Here is an 11,207-nt window from a genome sequence, read left to right on the forward strand (position 1 = left end):
CTGTTTGAAGAGGGAATGCTCTTCTTTGAATAAGGCAGTGTGTTATCTTTTCAGATTATTTTGTCAAGAGGATTTCATGCAAATACAGCATGTTTATTTATGCAGGAAACTCCAAACAGCATCTTGCATTTATGAATAACATTCAACAAAGTCAAAGATTCTAAGATTCTTCACAGGAACGTGATCAAATCAATTTGAAATCAATTGAATCAGAATCAGGCTTATTATCACTGACATTTCTCATGAAATTTGATGATTTGCAGCAGCAGTACTGTGTAATATATAAAATATATGATAAATTACATTAGGTTCAAGTTCAAGTTTACTGTCATCTGTCTACAGACATATATATATATATATATATATATATTTATACACACATATAACTAAATGAAACAACATTATAAATAAGACGTGTGCATTAAAAAATAAAGTCGTGCAAACCAGAGCAAAAATAGTGAGGCTGTGATCTCAAATTCACTTTCCATTCAGAAATTTGATGGTGGAGGGGAAGAATCTGTTCCTAAAACATTGGCTGTGTGTCTTGAGGCTCTTGTACCCCCAATCTGATGATAGTAATGAGAAGATGGTATTTTCTGGGTTGTGTGGGTCCTTAATAATGAATGGCTTAATTCTGAGGCATCACCTTTTGAATATGTCCTCAGTGTTGAGAAGGCTAGTGCCCATGATGGAGCCGGCTGTGTCTGCAACCCTCCGCATCTTTGTCTTTGTCTGATTCTGTGCAGTGGCCACTCCATTACAAATGGTGATGCAACCAGTTAGAAGGTTCTCTATAATATATTTGTAGAAATTTGCTATAGTCTTTGGTGACATACCAAATCTCCTCAGTCTCTGCCATGCCTTCTTGCTATTGCATTTATTTGTTAGGCCAAGGTTAGATCTTCAGAGATGTTGACACCCAGCAACTTGAAATTGTTTACCCTTTCCACTGCTGACCCCTTGATGAACACTGTCTCATGTTCTCTCGACTTCCCCTTACTGAAGTCCACAATTACTTTCTTGGTCTTACTATTGTTGAGTGAAGGTTGGTATCACAACACCATTTAACCAATTCTGATCTATCTTGCTTCTGGACACTTCCTCTTCACCATCTGATGTTCGTCATCAACAGTTGTATCATCAGTGAATTTATAGATGGCAGTTCTGCTGTGCCTAGCCACATAGTTATGGGTTTAGAGAGAGTACAGCATTAGTCTAAAGATGCATCCTTGAGGTGCATTGGCAGTAAGGACAAGAAGATATTTCTGATCTGTGCTTACGCTGGTCTCCTCATGAGGAATTCAAAGATCCAGTTGCATAGGGAGGTACAGAGGCCATATTTTCATGGTTATTGATTAGAACTGAGGATGGTAATTGAACATTGATCTGTAATCAATAAACAGCAATCTGAAATGGGTATTGCTGTTGCCCAGAGGGTCCAAGTCCGAGTGGAAAGTCAGTGAGATTGCATTGGCTGTACATCTATTGTGGTAAAAGGCAATTTGCAGCAAGTCCAGGTCCTTGCTTAGGCAGGAGTATTCAACGTCTCAAAGCATTTCATCACAGTAGGTGTGAGTGCTAATGGGCATTAGTCATTGAGGCAGCTGATCCTGCTCTTCTTGGACACTGATATGATTGTTGCCCTTTTGAAGCAGGTGTCAATCTCTGACTATAGCAATGAGAGATTGAAGATGTCTAATTGGTTGGCAAAGGTTTTCAGTGTGCTACTAGGTACAACTTCAGGGCCTGACACCTTGCAAGAATTCACCCTCTTGAAAGATGTTCTGACATTGGATGATATTGGGCTGGATTTTACTTGATCTGATCTCTCATTTGCACTTGACCAGAAGCCACTCCCTGACCCTATTCACAAATTAGAGCAGCACAAGTCAACAAATACAAAATGCTGGAGGAACTCAAGAGGTCAGACAGCAGCTAAGGAAGAAAATAAACAGTCAACGTTTCATAGTGCGACCCTTCCCTTGGCCTGAAACATCAACTGTTTATTCTTCACCCTGGATACTACTTGACCTGCTGACTTTTTCTAGCACCTTGTGTGTGTTGCTCTGGATTTCCAGCATCTACAGAATTGCTTGTGTTTATTAGAACGTTAGAAATTTTTTGACAAGAACAGGCTTTTCAACCCAACAAAGAAAGATTGCCAAATTCCAATTCACATGGTTTGCAGAAAGTCCCAACTGGTCCTCGGGTGGTGCTCCCTGGATCTGTACAGATCATCTTTAAATGGTGTATTGGTGACAAATTGGATAAATGGATTTAAATAATTAAAAAGATAAAACTTACTTCAATAAAATAATTAATTAAATGCATTTATAATATTAAATAGCTAAGAATTAACATTAAGTAAATAAATAATAAACAAACATGCTAATCCTTTCTCTAAGATGGGGTATCTAGTTGTTGGTGCTTGTGTAGGATGTGCTGAATTCACATTGCAACAGCCACTAGAACTGATAGGTCTCTTCTGATGTGCATCAACTGCTTCAAAGATACAAAGATTGAACAATTCATATTAATTTATCACATGTACATTGAAACATACAGTGAAAGGTGTCATTTGCGTTAATAACTGAGGATGTGCTGGAAGCAGCCCGCAAATGTCACCACACATTTATCCGCCAACCTTCCAACCTTCGTGCAACAATATTATGGTGTTTGGTACACTCTTCATCCAGGTGGGATAAAAGCAGCCTAGTAATTTGCGAACCAATTAGACATCCTCAGTCTCTCAGTGCTACAGTCAGAGATCACCACCAGCTTCAAAAGAGTAACAATCAGACCAGTGTCCAAGAAGAGCAGGATCAGCTGCCACAATGACCCAGTAGCATTCACACCTACACAGCCAACTCAGAACTTTCTTTATAAGTTTATCAAAGGTAACTTCTCCAAGTATCATCACCTTGTTGTTGTGGAGAGGCTTGTGAGTTCCTAAGGTCCTCAGAGCGATGACTTCTTGAGCTGAGCTCCTGGTTGGGCCACCCGTGGTGATAAGGTCAAGACAGATGTTCCAGGCAAGGAGGGATCCATACAAGACCTCAGTAGTGGATCTGGCACAAGATGACACATCACATTGACAGTGAAAGGGAAGGACGGCTGTAGTAGTGAAGGGTCTCCAGTTGTCTTGTGTTCCATGCCACCGGTCACTGACATCAATCTGTCAAGGACAGTGGACCCAGCCTCCTCATTTTAAAAGTAGTCACTCTCAACCATTCTCCTTTAAAAGAATAACCTCTTGGCATAACATTATTCTCGACACGAATGATCACAAAACGACTATAGAAGCACTACAACTCAAATAATGTAAAATACAACAATTAATACAGCAACACCTATTACAAGAAAACACTCAATATGAGATTATAGGATAAGAGCTGTGACAAACTAATATTAATTGCCAAGTAAGACTGCATTTCCTTGTTCTAACAACAGTACACAGCTTTTAACTCTTAACTAACTGCAAATCTCAATTGGTGTTCCCTCCAATTTCTCAGCCTCTCCAATTGAGTCATGTTCCCATTCCCATTCAACAGGAATTTCTTCCCCAAGGACTGCTCCACCCTTTTTTTTTGCTTTTGGAGCCCCACACATGCTGTACGCTCATTGAAAATTGGAGGCTCAGATTTCAGATTTGTCTGTACATTGAAACATGCAGTGAAATGCATCAGACAGCATTTGATGCCGCCTGATGCATGTCACTGCAAGTTTTGATATACAGTTGATAAATAACAGAATTAACAGTAAATGCTTTGGGCCAAGACCCCTCATTAGGACCATCAGAATGTGCCATTTGCTTTAACTATTGATGTGCTTGGAACACATTGCAGTGCCAACACAGGATGCCCACAATGCTCAGCACAACAATACAAGCAACAAAACAACTATAGATGGGTAGAGCAACGATGGCACTTGGCAGCAATTCCTTCGAGGTCACCTGTGGAAACAAGTTAATTTTTACCTTTAATGTCTCTCTTCTTCCTTCAAGGCGGATGGGGTTCTATCGAAGACCCTGACCTAGAGCTATACTCAAACTTTGGTTCTTTGCAGTGATGAGACCCACTCCTGGGGCTCAGTGATTGGCTATTTTTCAATGACCCAGGGATGCAGCCTTGAGTGCACCTAGGAGTGCTGAGGCTTTGCAGCCCTGGGAACGAGCCAATTCTGTGCCAATGCTGCAAACTGAAGAAAATGGAACATCAAAAACAGCAGATCAGCTGTTGGAGGTTCTGTACTCAGCGGATCACATGCTCCCTCTCTTTCTCTCATTCGTGGAGGAGAGTTTACGGTTGATTCTTGAGTCGAAGAACTCTTGAAAAGAAGCAACATGGTAGACTTTAGCATTGCAAATCAATGAGTTGTTTGTCTTTGTTGGTACCCCCTCTGTGAAAGTGTGACAGTTCTCTGTCCCTTTATGGGGGGGGGGGGAGGGAGAGTGAGAGGGAGAGAGAGAGAGGGAAAGAGAGAGGGAGAGAGAGAGAGACACTGTAGTTTGTTAAAATGTAGGGTGAAGGATTAGTTTTTTGTTGTACTGCAGATCATGGTCTTTCTTGGGCCCTCTGCTGTTGTTTGCTTGTGATGGCTTGTGCCAGGTAAGTGGGGGAGCGGGAGGGTCGATGCTATGCTGATGCTTGTACTTAGGAAGGGCGAGTAGGTGGGGCTTTGGAGTTCTAACGTTTTTATGTCACTCATTCTTTGTGGCTCTCTTCTGTTTTCAAGGATGTCTGCCAAGAACAAGAACTTTAGGGTATATTTTGTACAATTTCTCTGATATTAAATGGAATTATTGAACAGCAACAACAGCAATACAAGCCACCCCCTCCCACCCACTCAGACAGAAAGAAAGGTTGGAAGATCACGGAACAACTGCCCACACTGGAGCTCAATCCTATCCATATGTAACAGCTGACTAGAAGCGAGGTCCAAAGGAAACACCTTACTGGCGGAAAGAATGGTATACAGGCTATGAGGTTCAAGAGGGAAAAGGCAATTCAGCTATTAAAATCAAGGTCCATGGAGTATACTGCAATAATCAGTAGACACTTTATAAAAATAGACTGCAACTTGAGACAACATCTTGGCTAGCTCTCAGCTCCTTATTGGGAATACTGCACTGCCTGGGGTGTCCTATAATTGGGGCAAAACCACTCTTCTTGTGCGTAAGTCATCTCACGGAGAAGACCCACCTAATTGTTTGCTGTACCAGCATGTGAATGTTCAGTGATCTGTAAGACTGTAATCCATAGGAGCAGAACTAGGTGAATTGCCCCATCCAGTCTGCTCTACCGTTCTATCAAGTCTGATTTATTATCCCCCTTAATCCCATTCTCTTGCCATCTCAAGTAATTTTTGACGCCGCTACTAATCAAGAACCTATCAACCTCCACTTTAAGTATACCAATCACTTGGCTTTCACAGCTGTCCATGGCAATGAATTCCACAGATTCACCTCCTTCTCTGAGAAATTCCTCCTTACTTCTGTTCTAAAGGGAGCTCCTTGAATTCTGAGACTGTGTACTCTGGCGCTAGACTTCCCCACTACAGGAAACATATACAGGGATATTCAAGTTCCTCCGAATGCTGATGCACTTTAACCTCTCATCCAGTAAAATATACTCCTCATTTATCTGACCACAGTTTTCTGCATTGTATTTCATTTGCCATGTCCTTGCCCAGTCAATTAACCTGTCAACATCCCCTGAATCCCTGGTCCAGATGATTATGTTGAAGTTGTATAAGACATTGGAGAAACCTAATTTGGGTATTGTGTGCAGTTTTGGTTAGCTACCTACAGGAAAGATGGACAAAGTTGAAAGCGAACAAAGAAAATTTACAAGTAAGTTGCCTGGTCTGGAAGACCTGAATCTTAAGTGAAGATTGAATAGGTTAGGACTTTATTCCCTGGAATGTAGGAGATTGAGAGGATATTTGATAGAGGTATACAAAATTATGAGAGGTATAGATAGGATAAATGCAAGCAGGCTTTTCTACTGAGGTTGGGTGGAAATACAACCAGAAGTCATGGGTATAAGGTGAAAGGTAAAAAGTTTAAGGGGAACATAAGGGGAAACATCCTCACTCTAAGGATCATGAATGTGTGGAATGAACTGCCAACACAAGTGGTGTATGCAAGCTCAATTTTAATATTGAGGAGAAGTTTTGATAGATACGTGGATGGGGGGCTATAGAGGGCTATAGATACGTCGATGGGAGTAGGTTGACAGGGGTAGGCAATTAAAATCATTTGGCAAAAATAAATGAATGCTTATACCTCGGCTCAAGATTGATTGCAAACTTTTCCTGCCACTAAAATGAAATTAATTGGTCATAATTACACGATATTCCTGTCCCCCTTCTAATCCTACATTATCAGTTCTCTGAACCCCTGACACCACATCTGTAACCACTCCTTACTGGTTGCATCATGGCCTAGCATGGGAACGCCAATGCCCAAGAATGAAAAAGTCTACAAAAAATAATGGATGTAGCCCAGTTCATCACAGGAAAAGCCCTTCCCACCACTGGGCACATCTACAAGGAGCACTGCCACAAGAAGGCAACATCCATCGTCAAGGACCCCCACCACTCAGGCTATGCTCTCTTCTCACTACTGCCATCGGGTCGGAGGTACAGGAGCTGTAGGTCCCACACCACCAGGTTCAGGAACCATTATTACCCTATAACCATCGGGATCCTGAACCAGAGGGGATAAATTTACTCACTTCAACACTGAACTTATTCCACAACCTATGGACTTACTTTCAAGGACCCTACAACTCTATTATATATTTTACTATTTATTTATTATTATGATGATTATTATTTTCTTTTTGTATTTGCACAGTTTGTCTTTTGCACGTTGATTATCTGTTTTTGTTTTTGTGTAGTTTTATTGATTCTGTTGTATTTATTTGTTCTACTGTGAATGTCTGCAAGAAAATGAATCTCAGGGTTGCATATGGTGATGTACCGTATGTGTAGTTTAATAATAAATTTACTTTGAACTTTGAAGGAGGACTGTAATATCAGGATCAACGACATTGCAATTTCTTCCCTTGATTGTTTCAGCATCCTTGGTTTATTTATCTATTTAATGAACTACAGAGTGGAACAGGCCATTCCGGCCCTGCAAACCGCACAGCGCAGCAAACCCCAATTTAACCCCAGCCTAATAGCAGGACAATTTACAACTACTGCTTAAACTACCAACCACGATGTTTTTGGGGAGGAAATTGGAACACCCGGAGAAAACCCACACATTCATGGGGAGAACATAAATCTCTTTATCTTACCTGGATCTGGTGATTTATCCACTTTCAAAATACTGAAATTTCTCTTTTATTATTTTTATTCTATCAATATTTCATCTCTTTTTAAACAATGGTATTGGCATCATCCACTCTTGAAGCCATAAAATATTCATTGAGAACCTTATGCATGTACCATGCCTCCAGACATCCATTACCATTTAGATCTTTAATAAGCCCTACATTTTCCTTGGCTACTTATTTCTACTTATGTACATGAAATATCTTGATATTTTCTTTGATGTTATCTGCAGCTTGTTTTTCATCCATCCTGTTATCTATCCCAGTTTCCCATTCAGTTCACTCCTAGAATTTCCGTACTTTTTGAGGTTTTCTGCTATTCTAAACACTTAGTATCTTTTATAATATTCCCTTGTATGCCCTTTCTTATCTGGAGTCAAGGCCTCTTCTCCCCACTCGAAAATCAGTGACATGTGCATGGAATGAAAAACATCTGAGGGTACTGGGCTGCAAAAGGTTATTGGGTCCTGGGATTGTATGCCCGTGTGAGGCAAGAGGGCCAGTGATTTGGTGAGTCCGGCAATTGAGCCTTGAATCTGTGGTCCTGTCATTGGCTAGTTTGAGGGTCAATAGCGAAGATCGAAGCCTGAAGGTGAATCAGAAGTCCAGAAGTTGAATCCTGAATGCCAAAGCCTGGAGACTGGAGACCTGGAGGTCTGTCTTGAGGCTGAAAGCCTTGCCTATAGGTATGGGTGGATCAGAGGCGAGTTTTGCTGTTGTTGTTTTGTTGCTTGTTGTGTTTTGTGTTGCTCTGCTGGGCATTGTGGGCACGCTATTTTGGCGTTGAAATGTGAGGCAACACTTGCTGCCCCAGCACATCCTTAGGCTGTGTTGTTAGTTGATGCTTTCAATGTAAACATGATAAATAAATGGTGTGATGTGATCTGATCTGATATACCTTATCATCCAGGAACCTCCAACAATGCCATTCTATGTGGGAACATGCTTGGAGGGAAACCCTTGAATCTCTTTATTTCATTTCATTGTTTATTTTGTTCAGCAGTACAGCATGGAACTGACTCTTCTTGAACTGCTCTGAGACAGAATAATCTCCAAGTAGCTCTTCCTCGCCCACTTTTGTCAAGTCAAAGCCAAATTTATTGTCAAGTGCACAAATATGTTTTTGTATGGGTGTAATGAAAAACTTATTTCCAATAGCATCACAGGCACAAAGAATCAGATAAGCAGCATTCGTAATAACAGCAAAAAAATTAAACATGAACTATACACAATAATCTAACTGAATTATGCTTTCATCAAAGTGTTCTCCCACGATATATGACTTACCTGCCCATTTGTATCCCTAGAACAAATCCACAATAGACTTTGGATGCATCTTTTTGGCCAATTACATCATTTCTGAGAGAAGGTTCTTCGGAATACAATTTAGGAATTCTGTGCTCTCTATGCTTTACACTGACTGTATTTCAGATGATATAAAGTGATTAAAATTGCACATTACAAATGCTCTTGTCTTTTTGCATATCAGAAATTAACCTTCATGCCTATTCTTCTGTCTCTCTCAAGCAGTTTGGAGATTTCTCGTAGCCTCCCAGCAGTCTGCCTTTCTCATTTGTAGTTCAAAATATGTGATGACCTTCTTAGCATATTATCCCTTTCACAACCCAGGACACTGATTGATTTAACCACTATTATTCTCCTGTTTCCAATCCTCCATTTTTATCACCCCCTTCCATCTCATCTGTTCTGAAAAAGTGAGCAGTTTCAAATTCCATGGTGTCAACATCTCTGAAGATCTATCCTCAGAGACAAAATATATTGATGCAGTTATGAAGAAGGTACATCAGTGGCTATATTTCATTAAGAGTCTGAGGAGGTTTGGTATGTCACCAATGACTCTAACAGATTTCTACAGATGTACCATGGAGAGCACTCTAACCAATTGTGTCACCATCGGGTATGAGAGGCATCTGCACAGGGTTGGAAAAAGCAGCAGAAGGTTGTAAACTCAGCCAGCTCCATCACGGGCACTAGTGTACCCAGCATCGAGGACATCTTCAAAGAGTGATGCCTCAAAAAGGTGGCATCCATCATTAAGGACACCATCACCTTACATGTGCCCTCTTCTCAAAGCTACCATCAGGAAGGAGGTACAGGAACCTGAAGACACACACACAACATTTTAGGAACAGCTTCTACCCCTCCGCCATCAGCTTTTTAAAAGGACAATAAACCAACCCATGAAAACTACCTCACAATTTTTGCTCTCTCTACATATCTTTTTGTAATTTATTGTATTTTTATGTGTTTCACTGTAATGCTACCGCAAAACAACTTTCACAACATACCGTATGTAGGTGAAACTATGCCTGATTCCTGGTGACAAGGAATACTGTTCTACCTGTCTCCGTAAGCCATATTTTGTTTCCATTATACTCTTTCATGTGTCTGTCAATGGTCACTGCTCAGCTGTGTCAATTGGCCAACTCGTGAGTCCAGCAAGTCTATTTTCCAATCCTGGCTTGCTCAGATGTCCAATTCTGATAAACAGGAGGTAAAGGGGTGACCTTATGGAGGCTTATAAAATCATTAGATCATAGATAAGGTAAATAGCTCCAGTCTTTTCTCCAGCATAGGGGAAGCCAAAACCAGAGGGCAAAGATTTAGAATGAAGGGGACCTAAGCGGCAAATTTTCCTTATAGAGGGGGGCAGGTAGATGGTACAATTCGTCAGAGTGGCCTAGTATAATTATGACATTTAATGATATTTGGACCAGTATTAATATAGTTTAAGTATTAAGGCCATAAGAATTAGGTCAGTTGGACCATTGAGTCTGCTCTGCCATTTCATCATGGCTGATCCAATTTTTCTCCCAGTTCCAATCGACTACCTCCTTTTTATATCCCCTCATTCCCATGACCATAAGATATAGCAGCAGGTAGGCCATTTGGCCCATCGAGTCTGCTCTGCCATTCAATCATAGGCTGATCCAATTCTTCCCGTCATCCCTACACCCCTGCCTTCATCCCATACCCTTTGATGCCCTGGCTAAACAAGAACATAACTATCCCTGCCTTAAATACACCCAATGACTTGGCCTCCACAGCTGCTTGTGGCAACAAATTCCACAAATTTACCACCCTCTGACTGAAATAATTTCTCGCATCTCAGTACTACATGGACATCCTTCAATCCTGAAGTTCTGCCCTCTTGTCCTAGAATCCCCTACCATGGGAAATAACTTTGCCATTTCTAATCTGTTCCAGCCTTTTAACATTCGGAATGTTTCTATGAGATCCCCCCTCACTCTCCTGAACACCAGGGAATACAGCCCAAGAGCTGCCAGATGTTTCTCATAAGGTAACCCTTTCATTCCTGGAGTCATTCTTGTGAATCTTTTCTGAACCCTCTTGAATGTCAGTATATCCTTTCTAAAATAAAGAGTCCTAAACTACACACAATACTCCGTGTGGTCTTACGATGCTGTATAGAGCCTCACCATCACATCCATGCTCTTATATTCTAGACCTCTACAAATGAATGCCAACATTGCATTCGCCTTCTTCACAACTGACACAACCTGGAGGTTAACCTTTAAGATATCTTGCTAAAGGGCTCCCAAGGCCCTTTGCATCCCTGCATTTTGAATTCTCTCCCCATCTAAATAATAGTCTACCTGTATATTTCTTCCACCAAAGTGCATGACCATACACTTTCCAACATTCTATTTCATTTGTCACTTCTTTGCCTATTCCCTAAACTATCTAAGTCTCTCTGGAGGCGCTCTATTTTCTCAACACTACTCACTCCTTCAACTATCTTTGTATCTTTGGCAAATTTAGCCACAAGTCCATTAATACTGCAGTCCAAATCAGTGACATACGTCATAAAAAGCAGCAGTC

This window comes from Hypanus sabinus, chromosome 15 (genome assembly GCF_030144855.1).
Source record: "Hypanus sabinus isolate sHypSab1 chromosome 15, sHypSab1.hap1, whole genome shotgun sequence".
Classification (NCBI taxonomy): Eukaryota; Metazoa; Chordata; class Chondrichthyes; order Myliobatiformes; family Dasyatidae; genus Hypanus; species Hypanus sabinus.